Below are 16,760 nucleotides of genomic sequence, written 5' to 3' on the forward strand. Positions count from 1 at the left end.
CTCTACTTGTCCATAAGCTTGTTTTCTGGAGTTGTCTGCCATCTCTAATGAGATTCTGCAGCTTGCACCTCAAAGATTCCCAGTTTCTCTATTACAGAGAGGGGCATGAGGTTTATCCCTGACCCAAGGTCACATAGAGCCTTCTCAAAGGTCATGGTGCCTATGGTACAAGGTATTAAGAACTTTCCAGGATCCTGTTTCTTCTGAGACAATCTCAGTTGATCCAGATCACTCAGTTCATTGGTGAGCAAGGGAGGTTCATCTTCCCAAGTCTCATTACCAAATAATTTGGCATTCAGCTTCATGATTGCACCAAGGTACTTGGCAACTTGCTCTTCAGTAACATCTTCACTCTTCAGAAGAAGAATACTCATCAGAGCTCATGAAGGGTAGAAGGAGGTTCAATGGAATCTCTATGGTCTCTAGATGAGCCTCAGATTCCTTTGGTTCCTTAGAGGAAAACTCCTTATTGGTCACTGGACGTCCCAGGAGGTCTTCCTCACTGGGATTCACGTCCTCTCCCTTCCTTGTAGGTTCGGCCATGATGGTTAAATCAATGGCCTTGCACTCTCTTTTTGGATTCTCTTCTGTATTGCTTGGGAGACTATTAGGAGGTGTTTCAGTGATTCTTTTACTTAGCTGGCCCACTTGTGCTTCCAAATTTCTAATGGAGGACCTTGTTTCATTCATGAAACTTAGAGTGGCCTTAGATAGATCAGAGACTATGTTTGCCAAGCTAGATGGGGTCTGCTCAGAACTCTCTGTCTTTTGCTGAGTGGATGATGGAAAAGGCTTGCTATTGCTAAACCTGTTTCTTCCACCATTATTAAAGCCTTGTTGAGGCTTTTATTGATCCTTCCATGAGAGATTTGGGTGATTTCTCCATGAGTGATAATAGGTGTTTCCATAGGGTTCACCCATGTAATTCACCTATGCTATTGCAAGGTTCTCAGGATCATAAGCTTCTTCTTCAGAAGATGCCTCTTGAGTATTGTTGGATGCAGCTTGCATTCCATTTAGACTCTGAGAAATCATATTGACTTGCTGAGTCAATATTTTGTTCTGAGCCAATATGGCATTCAGAGTATCAATTTCAAGAATTCCCTTCTTCTGAGGCGTTCCATTACTTATAGGATTCCTCTCAGAAGTGTACATGAACTGGTTATTAGCAACCATGTCAATGAGTTCTTGAGCTTCTGCAGGCGGTTTATTTAGGTGAATGGATCCACCTGCAGAATGGTCCAATGACATCTTTGATAGCTCAGATAGACCATCATAGAATATATCCAAAATGGTCCATTCTGAAACACTACAAGAAAAACACCCATTCAGGTACACTTGAAAAGTGTAGCCAAAAGTGAAAAAAAATGATGCCTTAGGCTACGGCTACGCTTTTTGGGCTACGGCTACGCTTTTTGGGGTGATTCCTATTCGGCCGTTGCCTATTCTCAAAGGCTACGCTTTTCTGCACCAAGGGCTACGCTTTTGGCGTTTGAGAATAGGCTACGCTTTTCAAGTGATGTTGTCCAGGACCAAAGGCTACGCTTTTCAGCTTCCATTTTTACCAGAATAGGCTACGCTTTTCAACGCTACTGCATCACTTGTAAAACGTAGCCGCATTGTATATTATAGCTACTCTATATAAGTGTAGCCCTAGGTCCTTTTTTTTTTTAATTTTCTGTATAACCATAGCTACTCTATATAAGTGTAGCCTTAGATCTCTCATTGTTTTTTTTTTTAATTTTCTATATGTATATAATATTCTAATAATTTTTATACAACATAATATTTAATAATATTATTACATATATAATTTTACATTTTTAATTAAATGAGTTAAATATTATAAAATAAAATTAAACATATAATTATACTAAATAATTTTTTAAATAATAAAAATCATCCTTACACAATTCAAAGACATAATCTTAAAAAGAGATAATTTAAGTCACATGAAACTTGTATCACATATCAATTAAAATGCAAAGTTTGCACTCTATATCCGAAAAGAACTTAACAAACAAAAAATCATTAATCTTCTAATCTCGGCATAATGACTAAAAAATATTCTGAAGCACCTTCAAATTCTTCTCAAACACATCTTTTTCATACTGATCTTCATCACCATCAAGAAAACTCTTGGCCTTAACAATTGTATCAGTGTTCATTCCCTTGTTCATTCCCAGCAAGAACTAATTTCCAAGCAGTTACTGCCCTGCTTACAGCTGCAGATTATCATAATTCAAAAAGAGAAGCATGTAAGGATTTTGCATACTGATTCACCACCATACGCAATCAATACAAGATTATGTTGAAGGAAATGACCAGGCTACTTACAAATATTCTTTTGACCATTCTCGCGACACATGAAGAAAACAAAATCATAGAACCAAATGAATTCTGAAAAGTCTGCCTGGCAAGAACAAATAGCATACACATTTAAATTTTAGAAGACATGCCCCAGACATGATCCTCACCTATTGTCGTCTGAACACTTTGTTCTTGCTCTCCCTCATAAATTAAATTAACACAAATTCAAAATATATGGTCTGGTGGCAGCGATAATAACCAAAGCTGCTATTCTATTCAAAGACTTTGCATTCTTCATCAGCTGGGTTTGTCTCATAAAACTCTTCCAATGGGTCTCCACCTCCCTTTGCAGCAGCTACTCCGGGCCACTTGTTTGCCACCAAATGTGCCAAATCCACAACCCTTTGGCTGCAATCACCCCGTATTTTAACTATCAATAATCTGATCCTTTGTAACAATATTCACCCTCTGTTCTAAAATATATATCACTGATAATTCAATGTACTAAATTTCTATAGTTGCCGATTTTAATTATATATGATAATTTCTATAGAACATGCTAATTCAATGTACTACTACATGTGCATGTTCTATCTCAAGGATTCATTAAGTGAGAAAGCCAAAACAAAAGTAGCTGCTATATGTGGAGAGTGGCCTAACCTGTAACCCCATTCATTGTCATACCAAGCAACAACCTTAACCATATCATCTCCCATGACCATAATGAGTGAAGAGTCAATAGTAGAAGAAACATCGGTGCAGCGGAAGTCCACGGACACAAGAGGAACATCACACACGTCCAATACACCCTTCAACGGCCCCTCAGCTGCCTTTCTGAAAGCTGCATTGACTTCTTCAGCCGTAACACCCTTCTTCTCAACATTGATAACAAGGTCAACTACTGAGACATTAGGGGTAGGCACTCGCAGCGCAATTCCATTGAGCTTTCCCTTCAGTTTTGGCAGCACTAAGGACACAGCCTTGGCTGCTCCGGTGCTTGTAGGAACAATGTTCAATGCTGCAGCTCTTGCTCTTCTTAAATCCCTGTGTGAAGCATCCAAAAGCCTCTGCACAAGCACAATTCAGTTGAACTAATTGGTAAAACAGCACCGAAGAGTAAACACTAGACTAGTTAAAGAGATAAACAAGAGCAAAATTGTAGCTGATTTTGTACCTGGTCTCCTGTGTAGGAGTGTGTAGTTGTCATTGTTCCTTTCACAATGCCTGGAAAATATAGAGCAAATCAAAGTAACTCTCTAAGCTCTCAAACATTAAGTAACATCATCATGTGTCCGACGTTTCGGCTTACCAAATTCTTCATCCAAGATCTTCACAAACGGAGCAAGACAGTTTGTGGTGCAAGAAGCATTACTAAATTGAAGAAAAAAAAAGAAAGAATTCAAAATCAACCACTTATATACTAATGATAATTAATCATTTATTTTTACTTAGTAAAGAAGAGTGTTAATGTTTCAAGGACCTTATAATGTTGGCAACTTCATGGCCTTAGTCTTGTTCGTTGACTCCGAGGACGTAGGTTGGAATATCAGCACCCTTAGCAGGAGCAGTGATGATGACTTTCTTGGCACCGGCTTGGATGTGTTTTCCAGCACCAGGCCCATCCACAAATGCTCCAGTTCCCTGAATATCATCCAATCAAATTGAATCAAATCAAATCAAATCAAATCAAAGGAAGCACAGAATCCAAAAGGTCAAGACTTACCTCAATAACAATGTCAACTCCAAGCTCAGCCCAAGGAAGTTTAAGAGGATCCCTGTTTGAGACAACCTTAATGGGCTTACCATCCACGAAAATGGTTTGGTCATCCACTATTTTCACATCTGCTTTGAAAGTTCCCAGCATAGAATCATATTTAAGCAAGTGTGAGGCCTGCTTATGCAAATTAAATCACCATATGTTACTTACGTACGTGCTAATTACTGTCATTCATTTCATCTGAAATAATGCGAATACTTACATTCTTGACACCACCGCTGTCATTCACAACAACCACATCAAGGGGTGAGTCCTTGCGACCGTGCCAGCAGCGCAAGAAGTTTCTACCGATGCATCCAAAGCCATTGATAGCTACCTTCAACTTGGCCATTGTCTCTCCCCTCACAGGCCTTTATCCCGTTGTCTACTTTCAACTCACAATATTTAAAAAAAAAAACGGAAAGAAAAAAAAATTGCTTAAATAAAAAGCTCAAATGGTTGATTAAGAAATGAACCTTGGGAGTGAGTTGAGAAGCCACAACATCAAAGAAGGAAGAATCTCTAGCATTAATGGCATGGGTAACACATGAACTTGATTTCAGCCCCGAGAACTCCATCACCTCAAGCCTCTGCTCATAATGAATCAAAGTGATGAATAAGAATAATAATTAAGATCGAACTACTTAATTATGCCTGCTCATTAAATTAAATAAATAAGATACAATACCACAGTATCTATTTGATTGATCACTTACTTTTTCTCTTCTCAACTTGTTGGTTTTTTATTATTCTCATTAAAGCTGAATGCAAAATTCACAAAATCATGCCAATCAGCTTAATTTCAAGTGCAAAAGGGGAAAACGGCATTGCTTCAAACAGTAAAATGAGAATTATCAACCTAAATTGTAAATTAAAAATGAATTGAGACATATATCAATTTTGCGCCAATATCACCAATGCAATTGATGGACCAAACATGAATCCCCTGGCTTAATCTATTTTTGGCGAATCAGAACCCAAAAAAGAACCTATAACCCTAAAACCCCCAAATTTGAATTTTTTTTCAAATAAATTTCTAGTCACTTCTAGAGTTAGCTATTTATGATTTTGGTCTATGTCAAATTTTTTTTATGGATTTGATCTAATTTCCTAAATACAAGTGAAATCAGTCCCTCTCATCATCTTAAATATAAATCAACTTCATACTTATGAGTTATGATTTGAAATATAAGTACTTATCTGTATGTGAAACTATAATAGTGACTAATTTTACTTAATTTTGATAAGTTTTATACCAAAACGATCTGAAATAGGATGATGTAAATACCATGATAAATCCCGTCTCTTCAGGGTCTAGTTCTTCCATGATCAAAGCTGCATATTCTTCAGCCTGCTGCTGTATGATAAATCACTCACTCACACACACACACACAAACAATTTCACAAATAAAAACCCTAAATCAGAACCCCAAACCTCTCAAATTTCATAGAACCAACTGAAAATTGATACATACCACCGTTCTGAAGCTAAAACCCCACAATTCCTAGTGGTCCAAATAAAAACCCCTAAATCGAAACCCTAAACCTCTCAAATTTCACAGAACCAACTGAAAATTGATACATACCACTAGCCATTGTTGTTCATCATCATCAGCACAGCCACACACACCTTCTTCATTGAAAGAACAGGGCCGAAGGAAACTCACCTGGGATCGACGGTGAAGAAAGCTGACCAACTGAATTAATGGCCGAAACAAGAAGACGAAGACGACCGCCACCCGAGGGACAAGATGCTGGTTCCGTCTTCTTCTGCCACCGGCGAAGTGAGCGCAGGGAAGGCGGCGACTGAGTGCGACATGGTGACGACACAAACCACAACGACGAGCTTGAGTCTGAGATAGTGAGTGCGCGTGCGAGACCGAGAGAGAAGTGAGCTAGAGACCGGAGACGAGAGGTGAGAGCGACGAGAGAACAGAGAAGAGAGTGACGAGAGAGAACAGAGAAGAGAGACGAAGGGGGATATGACACCGTTTCTGATTTGGTGAAAAGGTGAAAAAAATTTTCCCTTTACAGTCAACGGCGACGGTGAGAAGGGGAAGGTGATGAGTTTTGAAAGGTGAGAATGGCGAAGGTGAGGGTTGTTGTGCGCGAAAGGTTAGCGAAGGTGAGGGTCTCACTTTTCGAATTGAAGGTGTGACTTGTGAGGTTTAGTTGTTGCGGGAGAAAGGGTTCGTGTGTGCTTTTGGAGGGGATTGAAAGTGGAATAAAAAATTTACCAAGTGTTGTTAGGATTTGGCCATGCATACATTAGGCATCATTTTTGAAGGGTACCCAAAACTTAATAAATAGGTTACTCTCTAAAAGCGTTTCCTTAGATACGAAAAATGAATCTATAGATATCAACATACGGCTACGCTTTATAAGTGATTTCTATAATACCTAAGGCTACACTTTTTAAATGATGCTGCAATTGTGTATCCTTTTCTCTTATAAAAAGGCAACACGGAGAAAAGCGTAGCCTATTCATAGAATAGGCTACGCTTTTCAAATGTAACTTAAAAAAAGTGTGGCTGAATGGGTATTTTTCTTGTAGTGAAAGCATGTCAGAAGGACACTTTTTGGTCGGTTGCTTATATCTCTCCCAAGCTTCATAGAGGGATTCACCTTCTTTCTGTCTGAAGGTTTGAACATCCACTCTAAGCTTACTAAGCTTTTGAGGAAGAAAGAACTTAGCTAAGAAAGCCGTGACCAGCTTATCCCAAGAGTTCAGGCTATCTTTAGGTTGAGAGTCCAACCATACTCTAGCTCTGTCTCTTACAGCAAACGGGAAAAGCATAAGCCTATAGACCTCGGGGTCAACCCTATTGGTCTTAACAGTATCACAGATCTGCAAGAATTCAGTCAAGAACTGAAAAGGATCTTCTGATGGAAGTCCATGAAACTTGCAGTTCTGTTGCATCAGAGAAACTAATTGAGGTTTAAGCTCAAAATTGTTTGCTCCAATGGCAGGGATTGAGATGCTTCTTCCATGTAAATTGGAATTAGGTGCAGTAAAGTCACCAAGCATCCTGCTTGCATTGTTATTATTTTCGGCCGTATCTTCTTCTTTTTCAAAAATTTCTGTCAGATTTTCAACAGAGAGTTGTGCTTTAGCTTCCCTTAGCTTCCTCTTCAGAGTCCTTTCAGGTTCAGGATCAGTTTCAACAAGAATGTTCTTATCCTTGTTCCTGCTCATATGAAAAAGAAGAAGAAAGCAGAAAAGAAAATATGGAATCCTCTATGTCACAGTATAGAGATTCCTTTATGTGAGTAGAAGAAAGTAAGAATAGAAGAAGGAAAAGATGAGAATCCAAACACAGGGGTGAGGATAGAAGTGTTAATGGATGAATAAATAAATAGAAGGAGATTAGAGATGAGAGAAGAATTCGAAAATTTAACAAAATAAAATAAAAATATTTTAAATTTAAATTTAAAATTCAAAAATTAAAATTAAAATTAAATTAAATTAAAATTAAAACAATTAGTTAATTAAAACGAAATTTTGAAAAAGAGGGAAGGGATTTTCAAAAATTAAAGGTAGAGAGTTAGTTGGGCAGTTTTGAAAAAGATATGATTGAAATTGAAAAAGATATGATTGAAACAAAAAGATAAGATTGATTGAAAAAGATTTGAAAATCAATTTTAAAAAGACAAGAGGTTAGGGGAGAAGTTAGAACGAATTTTGAAATTGATTTTGAAAAAGATATGATTGAAATTGAAAAAGATATGATAAGGAATTGAAAAGATTTAATTTTGAAAACTAAAGTTGATTACTTGACTAACAAGAACCAAAAAGATATGATTTTAAAATTTAAAGATTAAATCTTTCTTAATAGGCAAGTAACAACTTAATATTTTGAATCAATCATATTAAATGTTAGTATTAATTTCGAAAATATGAAATGAAAATAAGAAAAAGATTTTTTTTTGAAAATCAATTTGAAATTTTCGAAAATTATGAAAGAAAAATGAAAAAGATTTGATTTTTGAAAAAGATTTGAAAAAGATGGAATTTTTAAATTGAAAATTTGATTTGACTCATAAGAAACAACTAGATTTTAAAAATTTTTGAAAAAGTCAACTCAAATTTTCGAATTTTATGAGTGAAAAAGGGAAAGATATTTTTTTTTATTTTTAAATTTTTAATGATGAAAGAGAAAAAAAGGAAAAGATATCTTTTTGATGTTTTTCTCTTTTTTTTTTTCATTAAACAGCAAGAATGAAACAAAACATGAAGAATTAAGATCAAAACCAAAAATGTATGCAAAAACACTATGAATGTTAAGATGAACACCAAGAACACTTTGAATGTCAAGATGAACACCAAGAACTTATTTTTGAAAAAATTTCAAGAAAAGAAAACATGCTAGACACCAAACTTAAAAATTTTTATTCCTTAGACATTAATAATTCAAGAATGCATATGAAAAACAAGGAAAGACACAAAACAAGAAAATATGAAGATCAAACAAGAAGACTGGCCAAGAACGACTTGAAGATCATGAAGAATGCAATGCATGAAATTTTCAAAAATAATTTTTTTAGAAAATTAAAAAGATGCAATTGACACCAAACTTAAAACTTGACTCTAGACTCAAACAAGAAACACAAAAATATTCTTGATTTTATGATTTTATAAATATTTTTGGTATTTTTTTGAAAATTAATTGGGAAAAACGAAAAAGAAGAAATTTTTTTTGTATTATTTTTTTTTCGAAAATAGGAAAGAAATAAAAATCTTAAAATTAAAATAAAATTACCTAATCTGAGTAACAAGATGAACCGTCAGTTGTCCAAACTCGAACAATCCCCGGCAACGGCGCCAAAAACTTAGTGTGCGAAATCGTGATCATTCCTTCCTTGGTAACGGTGCTAAAAACTCAATACGCACGTTCATGTTCTTAATTCTGTTTTACAACTTCGTACAACTAACCAGCAAGTGCACTAGGTCGTCCAAGTAATAAACATTACGTGAGTAAGGGTCAATCCCATGGAGATTGTCGGCTTGAAGCAAGCTATGGTCACCTTGCAAATCTCAGTCAGGCAGATTCAACTGATTTTATGAATTGATAAGTAAAAGATAAATAAACTATAAAATAGGATAGTGGTACTTATGTAATTCATTGGTGAGAATTTCAGATAAGCGTGTAGAGATGCTTTCGTCCCTCTGAACCTCTGCTTTCCTGCTGTCTTCATCCAATCCTTCCTACTCCTTTCCGTGGCAAGCTGTATGTTAGGCATCACCGTTGTCAATGGCCACCTGTCCTCTCAGTAAAAATGGTCCAATGCGCTGTCACTGCATGGCTAATCATCTGTCAGTTCTCGATCATACTGGAATAGGATCCATTGATCCTTTTGCGTCTATCACTACGCCCAGCACTCGCGAGTTTGAAGCTCGTCACAGTCATTCAATCCCTGAATCATACTCGGAATACCACAGACAAGGTTTAGACTTTCCGGATTCTCAAGAATGGCCGTCCATGGGTTCTAACTTATACAACGAAGACACTAATAACTCGGACTTGATCCCCTGTATTAGATATCCAAGAGATATCCATTCAATCTAAGGTAGAACGGAAGTGGTTGTCAGGCACGCGTTCATAAGTTGAGAATGATGATGACTGTCATGATCATCACATCCATCATATTGAAGTACGAATGAATATCTTAGAAGCGGAATAAGTTGAATTGAATAGAAAAACAGTAGTACTTTGCATTAATCTTTGAGGAACAGCAGAGCTCCACACCTTAATATATGGTGTGTAGAAACTCTACCGTTAAAAATACACAAGTGATAAATGTTCAGGCATGGCCGAATGGCCAGCCCTCCCAAAAGTCTAAGATAGCATAAAACTAATCAAAGATAATCCAAAGCTGTAAATACAATAGTAAAAAGTCCTATTTATACTAAACTAGTTACTAGGGTTTACAGAAATGAGTAAATGATGCAGAAATCCACTTCTGGGGCCCACTTGGTGTGTGCTTGGGCTGAGCAATGAGCTTTACACGTGTAGAGGCTTCTCTTGGAGTTGAACGCCACTTTGTAACATGTTTCAGGCGTTTAACTCCACTTTGCAGCATGGAACTGGCGTTCAACGTCAGTTTACGTCATCTATCCTTAATCAAAGTATGAAATATTATATATTGCTGGAAAGCCCTGGATGTCTACTTTCCAACGCAATTGAGAGCGCGCCATTTGGAGTTCTGTAGCTCCGGAAAATCCACTTTGAGTGCAGGGAGGTCAGAATCCAACAGCATCTGCAGTCCTTCTTCAACCTCTGAATCTGATTTTTGCTCAAGTCCCTCAATTTTAGCCAGAAATTACCTGAAATCACAGAAAAACACACAAACTCATAGTAAAGTCCAGAAATGTGAATTTTAATTAAAAACTAATAAAAATATACTATAAACTAACTAAATCATACTAAAAACTATGTAAAAACAATGCCAAAAAGTGTTAAAATTATCCGCTCATCAGTAACTATTCCACTCTTTGATGCCATACATCACGTTCTGAAATATGCTAAGTTCTTTAAGGATGTGTGCACTCATAAAGAAAATATTGGTGGACTAGGGATGAGTCTATTAGGCACTTCTATTGATGGATGATTTTCCTGAAAAGTATAATGATCCTGGTCCTTGCTTGGTATCTTATATGATTGGTGAGATTCAACTTAAGGATTGCATGTGCGACCTAGGGTCGTGTGTGAGCATTATGCCACTCTCGATTTATGAGAAGTTGAACCTTGCACCGATGAGGCGATCCGGAGCTAGGTTTGTGCTTGCGAAGAAGAGTATAATTTCAGTTGTGGGTATTGCCGAGAATGTATTGGTGAGAATTCAGGACTTAATCTTTTCGGTGGATTTCCATATCCTAGAGACATATCCCATTGATTCGGATAGGCCATCCTCCATCTTACTTGGGAGGCCATTCTTGAAGACATCCCGGTTTAAATTAGATGCATTTTCTGGGGATTACTCATTTGAAGCTAAATGGAAGGTGGTGAAGTTCAAATTGGAGGAAACCATGCCACTCCAAAAAAAAAGGGTCTAAAATGGCATTAATAAAACGGCGGTTTTATAGATCTGCCATAATATTCGGATATTATGGCATATTCTGTTGTTGCCATAATGAGTTTGTGGAAAATGGCGGTTTTTTATGATTATGGCAGTTTAAAACTGCCATTATTTGTGCCATGATTTAATTTAATACCCACGCAAACTATCTGATTCTAACCCTAATTGCGAAACTAACGCGCTGCCGTACACACTGTTTCTATAAGGTAACGACGCCTACCACTGGGATCTACTCCGGCGCGATCTGCTCCAGCGACAACTTTCTCCACCAAGGATCTCCTCAGCGGTGTTCTCCTCCGACTAGAATCTCCTCGCCGTTCACTGCCATTGTTCATCTCCTCGCCGCTGCCTTCAATGAGCTTCTACGATCTTGTTCTTGCTTCAATCTAAAGGTTAGCCATCGCCACTTATCTCCCTTGCTGCTTCGTTTATCACCTCGCCGCCGCAAGCAAAATTGTTGCTGCTTTAGCGAGCTTCTACAATTTGGTTCCGCCTTCTCTTCCCTTTTGTGATTACGTCCTTGCTCTCACCGTCGAGAACTCCCTCGAGCGCCACCTCCAGACTCTCGTCTTCAATCCCAGCATGGCCACGTCAATCCACCACGCCAGGGTCCTAATTCACCAGCGCCACATTAGGTCTTCCTTTGTTCTTTTCCCTTTTTTTTTGAAATTTAGGGTTTTTAAATTCCTAATTTAATATCAATTGTTCTTTGCTTTTGCTTACTGTCAAATGAAGAATCTAATTTCCTTGATTTCTAGGCTTTTGATAAAATTTTCTAATGTCAGATTAACCTCTCTGTATAATTGCTCTTAGATATATAATATCAGTGTTACTGAAGGCATAGGATCATCACAATTCCGGTTAGATCTTCTATAATTGCTCTTAGATTTTTTCACTCAAAAATCTAAACAGAATGCCTTATTAGCTTAAAAATATTTTGAAAATATTAAATTTTGTGATTATAGAAGATCTGTTCAATATAAAATTAGGCGGATAATTCCTTCTGAGCATTTTTGTTTGCTGAAGTAGGATAATTCCCATATTCTTAGGATTTGTACTTTGACTATCATCTTTTTTTATGAAACTTCCATTTGCACAGTTACCACGACTATACAACGTATACAAGAATATGGGAATTGTTACCTCCTTCCAGAATATTTTGGATAATGTGTTTATTCCTCTATCTGAAGTCACAATTGATCCAAACTCTCATCCTCAATTACATTTATTTTTGAAGCAGGTTAGTCAATTTGACCCTTCCTTTTTGCTCATAGCTCTATTATGTATGGTCAAATGTAGAAGTCATAAAGTTAAATGACGTTCAGTATGTATCATTTGATTATAGCAGTGAACATTTCTTGTGTAACTATGTCATGTTGTTACAATGATACATCAAACAACTTTGTGGTGCTTCAACGGTGCCACTATGTAAATTGCTCATTGCTACTGCGTGGCTTCTAATGACTGACTTTCTATATTGGATTTGAGTGAGCCTGTTTAGCTAGTTGAAAGGCATACTCAATTATAATGGAGCTAAATATTCATGAGCTTCAGTTTATTTGAGTACTTTGCTAACTACTTTTTTATTCATCTTGCAAATACCTTGTTATCCAATAACAGTTATGTAATCAACCCTATATATTTAAAATCAAGTTGTTTTCTTCTTTTGTTCAAAGATTTTTTTTTTAAGTAGATACCATCTGTGTAGTGTTGCTTTATTGTTCCGAGGGTTACCTGAAACTTTAGGTCGATCTCAGACGAGATCTTCTGTGATGGTCGGAGATGACGTGTCTGGCTTGTGGGTGGTGGCCGGTGCGGTTGTGCCCGACTTGTTGAACTAGCAATGCTGTTGATCCTTTGTCACTGGAGGGTGGTGGTACCTGCAAGGGACTCCGATGCTTAAGTTAGCAAGGGTATTAAGCAGGTTTTTTAGTAGAATCAGAGTATGAGTTATACCTGGGTGCTCCAGTGTATTTATAATAGTGTGGAGTGACCTTTCTGAATAAGATAAGTTATCTTATCTTATCTTATCTTTGAGTGAAGTCATCTTATCTTATGGGGAGCCGCCCTTATCTTTCTAGGCTTTAGCTGCCTTTAGATTGGGTTGTGCCCCTTTATTTGGTCCTGCTTTGGGCTCTTCTGACGATTTGGCCGAACTCTTTGTGAAAAGGTCGGTAATGGGCCAACCTTCCAAGAGGTCGGCCATGGGCCAACCTTCTAAGAGGTCGGACATGGGCCAACCTTCTAAGAGGTCGGCCAATCCGGTCCTTTATAGCTCGAACCGATGTATGAACAGTGCCCCTGCTTGAGTTCGGACCTTTTCGTGAGATCGTGCTTTCAAAGCTTCGATCTCTTTGGGGAAGTCGTGCTCAAGCATCTGTCTGGCTTGTTTCTTCATTGCTTTGAAATCCTTGCAAATTTTCTAGAGGTTTGGTACTTCACAGTCTGACCTCTTTTGAGTGGTAGTGTGGGTTTTCTACCCTTGCCTTCTGGATCACGCCTTGCTTTAAGTTTGTGTTGACAACCCTCTGCCTTGGCAAAGTTATCCTTGCAGCTTGATATCCGAGCTTTTAGTGACTTGTCTGATGACTTTTTAGTGTTCTTTATATATAACCTTTTTTAGTCTCGGATGACATTCTTAGCCCTGTTTAAGATTGTGCCTTCTTTGAGCGGAGTTGTATCCCTTTTAGCTAAACACATTTGAGCCTTAAGTTGTTTTCCAACCTTTTGGCTTGTTCTTTTTTGAGATCGTACTTGCGCCTCTTCTTAGCTGACGTCGACCTGTACGACTTTGCCCCTGCTTGAGTTCGGACCTTTCCATGAGATCGTGCTTTCAGAGCTTCGATCTCTTTGGGGAAGTTGAGCTCAAGCATCCTGAATTTGATCGATCTTGAGTAGTTTCTCCTTGTGCGAGTTTGGTATTGCCCTTTTTAGTTTGTTTCAGAGGACTTTTCAGCCTTTATTCTGACTTGTTTGTCTTCACTACGCGGGCTTTTTAGTCATAATCCAACAACTTTTTTAGGTAGTGTTCCGATGGGGAACCTTTTTATAGTTTGTTTGGATGACTTTTTAGCACCGTTCTGATTTGTGCTTTTGCCTTTTAAGTAGTGTCTTTTTTCAAGTCTTCGCACCTTTCAGCAAAGCATTCCTGGCCTTCCTTTGGCCGTTGCGAGATGTCTTTGTCCCTTTTGTGGATCTTTGTAGAGTGTGGGTACTTTGCTGTCCAACCTCTTTTTGATCAGATCTTGTTTTGTCTGTCTCCTGTTTAGGCGGGATGACCTTTGGGGCTAACTTGTCCGACAACTTTTTAGTGTTCTTGGTAGAACCTTTTTAGTTGGTCTGAGCAATTTTGATAGCCTTGTCATGGAGCCGTGGCTTTTTGGGCGGAGCTATGTCCCTTTTAGCGCATGTTTTTCGTTGGTCTGACTTTTCTTATCGATCCTTCTTTAGCTTTCGTTGGTCCGACTTCTTCTTGTCGGTCCAAGCTATAGCTTTCGTTGGTCCGACTTCTCTTGTCGATCCAATCTGTAGCTTTCGTTGTTCGACTTTGCTTGTCGAATCTTTCTGAGTTATTTTTAGTAATCCCTTGGAATTTACTTTCTGTAACTCTGATGCTTGAATTGGTTTGGGTCAACTTCTTCATGTCGGTCGCTTCTAAGTTATTTCTAGTAATCCATTTTTAGTTGGACCTTGTCAGGTCTCTTTTTATGGATTACTTTTTATAACTTTTTGTAGTTTTGTCGGGCCGACTTTATCATGTCGGTCCCTTCTAAGTAATTTCTAGTAATCCACTTTATTTGGACCTTTGTCAGGTCTCTTTTACGGATTACTTTTTATAACTTTTGTCATTTTGTTGGGCCGACTTCTTCATGTCTGTCCCTTCTAAGTTATTCCTAGTAATCCTCTTTTTTAGGGCTGGTCAGGCCTCTTTCCAGGGATTACTTTTTATAACTTTGGTTGTTGTAGTTGACTGGTCCAACTTCTTTACGTCGGTCTGTCTTTAAGTTATTTTTTAGCAACCCATTTTTATTAAGACCTCATCAGGTCCTTTCCTATGGATCACTTTCGATAACTTCTTGCATTAATCTATTTTGCCGCTTTTCATCTATTGCCGATTTTGTAGAGATTGTGTTTGATCCTTGTTTGGAAAACCTTTTCATGAATTTGGTTTTCATCTTCGTTGATCTTTATCGTGATCGAGCAGTAAATTTGATTTTCACTTTCTGTCGATCTGTAGCTTTATAATCGGGCGATGAATTCTGCTTTCACTTTTTTGCCGACCTTGTCAAAATTGGGCGATGAATTCTGCTTTCATCTTTGCCGACTTTTATCGTGATCCGGCGGTGAATTTGGTTTTCACCCCGCCGACCTTGTCGTGATCAGGCAGTGAATTTTTGCGCTCAGATTAATGCGTCTTGGTAGGAAAATTTTTTAAGGGATCTGCAAACTTTTAAACAATAATATTAAGATATGAATAAGAGTGTGTGCACGTTAGTGCTTACCCTTCTAGGTCGGGCAATCTTTTAGATCTCAGCCTGGCGCCCTTCTTAGGTTGTAGGCATGCCATGACATTGGTAGCTCTCGTCCCTCGAGGTCGGACACTTTGTGGTGACCTTTCCCCAGAATCTCTAAACACTTGGTATGGTTCTTTCCAGTTGGCTGCTAGCTTCCCTTCTCCTTACCGACCTGTTCCGATGTCATTTCGGATTAGGATGAGATCTTTATTGGTGAAACTTCACTGGTTTACCTTCTGATTGTATCTTGAGGCCATTTGACGCTTTAACGCTTTCTCCCTAATCCGAGCTCTTTCTCGGACTTCTGGAAGTAGGTCGAGTTCTTCCCTTTGGATTTGGGAGTTGACCTCTTCATTGTAGAGGATCATTCTAGGGGATCCTTCTTCGATCTCTACTGGGATTATTGCCTCCATTTTTTAAGCCAATCGGAAAGGTGATTCCTTTGTGGTGGAGTGTGGAGTTGTCTGATATGCCCATAGGACTTGTGGGAGCTCTTCAGCCCAAGCTCCCTTTGCGTCTTGTAGTCTCCGTTTTAACCCAGCTAGTATAACTTTGTTGGCAGTTTCTGCTTGTCCATTGGCTTGTGGGTGTTCTACAGATGTGAATTGGTGATTTATTTTCAAGTCAGCCACCTAACTTCTTGAAACGGGTGTCCATAAATTGAGTGCCATTGCGTGTGGTGATGGAGTAAGGAACCCCAAACCTTGTAAAAATGTTTCTGTACAAGAATTTTCGACTTCTTTGAGCAGTGGCATTAGCTAGGGGCTATGCCTCAATCTATTTTGTGAAGTAATCTAGCCCTACAATGAGGAACTTGACTTGTCCCAATTCTTGGGAAAATAGTCCGAGGAGGTCGAGTCCCCACTTTGCGAAAGGCCAAGGTGATGTTACACTGATGAGCTCCTCTGGTGAGGCAATGTGGAAGTTAGCATGCTTTTTATGTAAAGCTTTGTATTTGGGTTTTTGCTCTGTTGTTGCCTCCAAAGGGTGCCCCTGGACTTTCGTGTGAGTCCTGTGGTTTCCCTTTTACTGCTATATCTGTCACTTGATGTTTTGCTGTTATTGTCCAAGTTGTTTCCTTATTTGCCTGAGTTGTTTGGTAG

The 16,760-nt window shown here is 38.2% G+C and overlaps 1 non-coding gene and 1 pseudogene across 1 annotated transcript; one reads left to right on the top strand and one right to left on the bottom strand.

The window, feature by feature from the left end:
* Positions 1 to 1,923: 1,923 nt before the first annotated feature.
* LOC112766637 (glyceraldehyde-3-phosphate dehydrogenase B, chloroplastic-like) lies at positions 1,924 to 5,952 on the bottom strand (annotated as a pseudogene).
* A 671-nt stretch (positions 5,953 to 6,623) lies between these two features.
* Positions 6,624 to 6,731, top strand: LOC112768089 (small nucleolar RNA R71). The gene has a single exon (XR_003185527.1). It is a non-coding gene; the product is annotated as a small nucleolar RNA R71 (small nucleolar RNA).
* Positions 6,732 to 16,760: the final 10,029 nt, after the last annotated feature.

The sequence above is a fragment of the Arachis hypogaea genome, chromosome 17, assembly GCF_003086295.3.
Source record: "Arachis hypogaea cultivar Tifrunner chromosome 17, arahy.Tifrunner.gnm2.J5K5, whole genome shotgun sequence".
NCBI classification, from domain to species: Eukaryota; Viridiplantae; Streptophyta; class Magnoliopsida; order Fabales; family Fabaceae; genus Arachis; species Arachis hypogaea.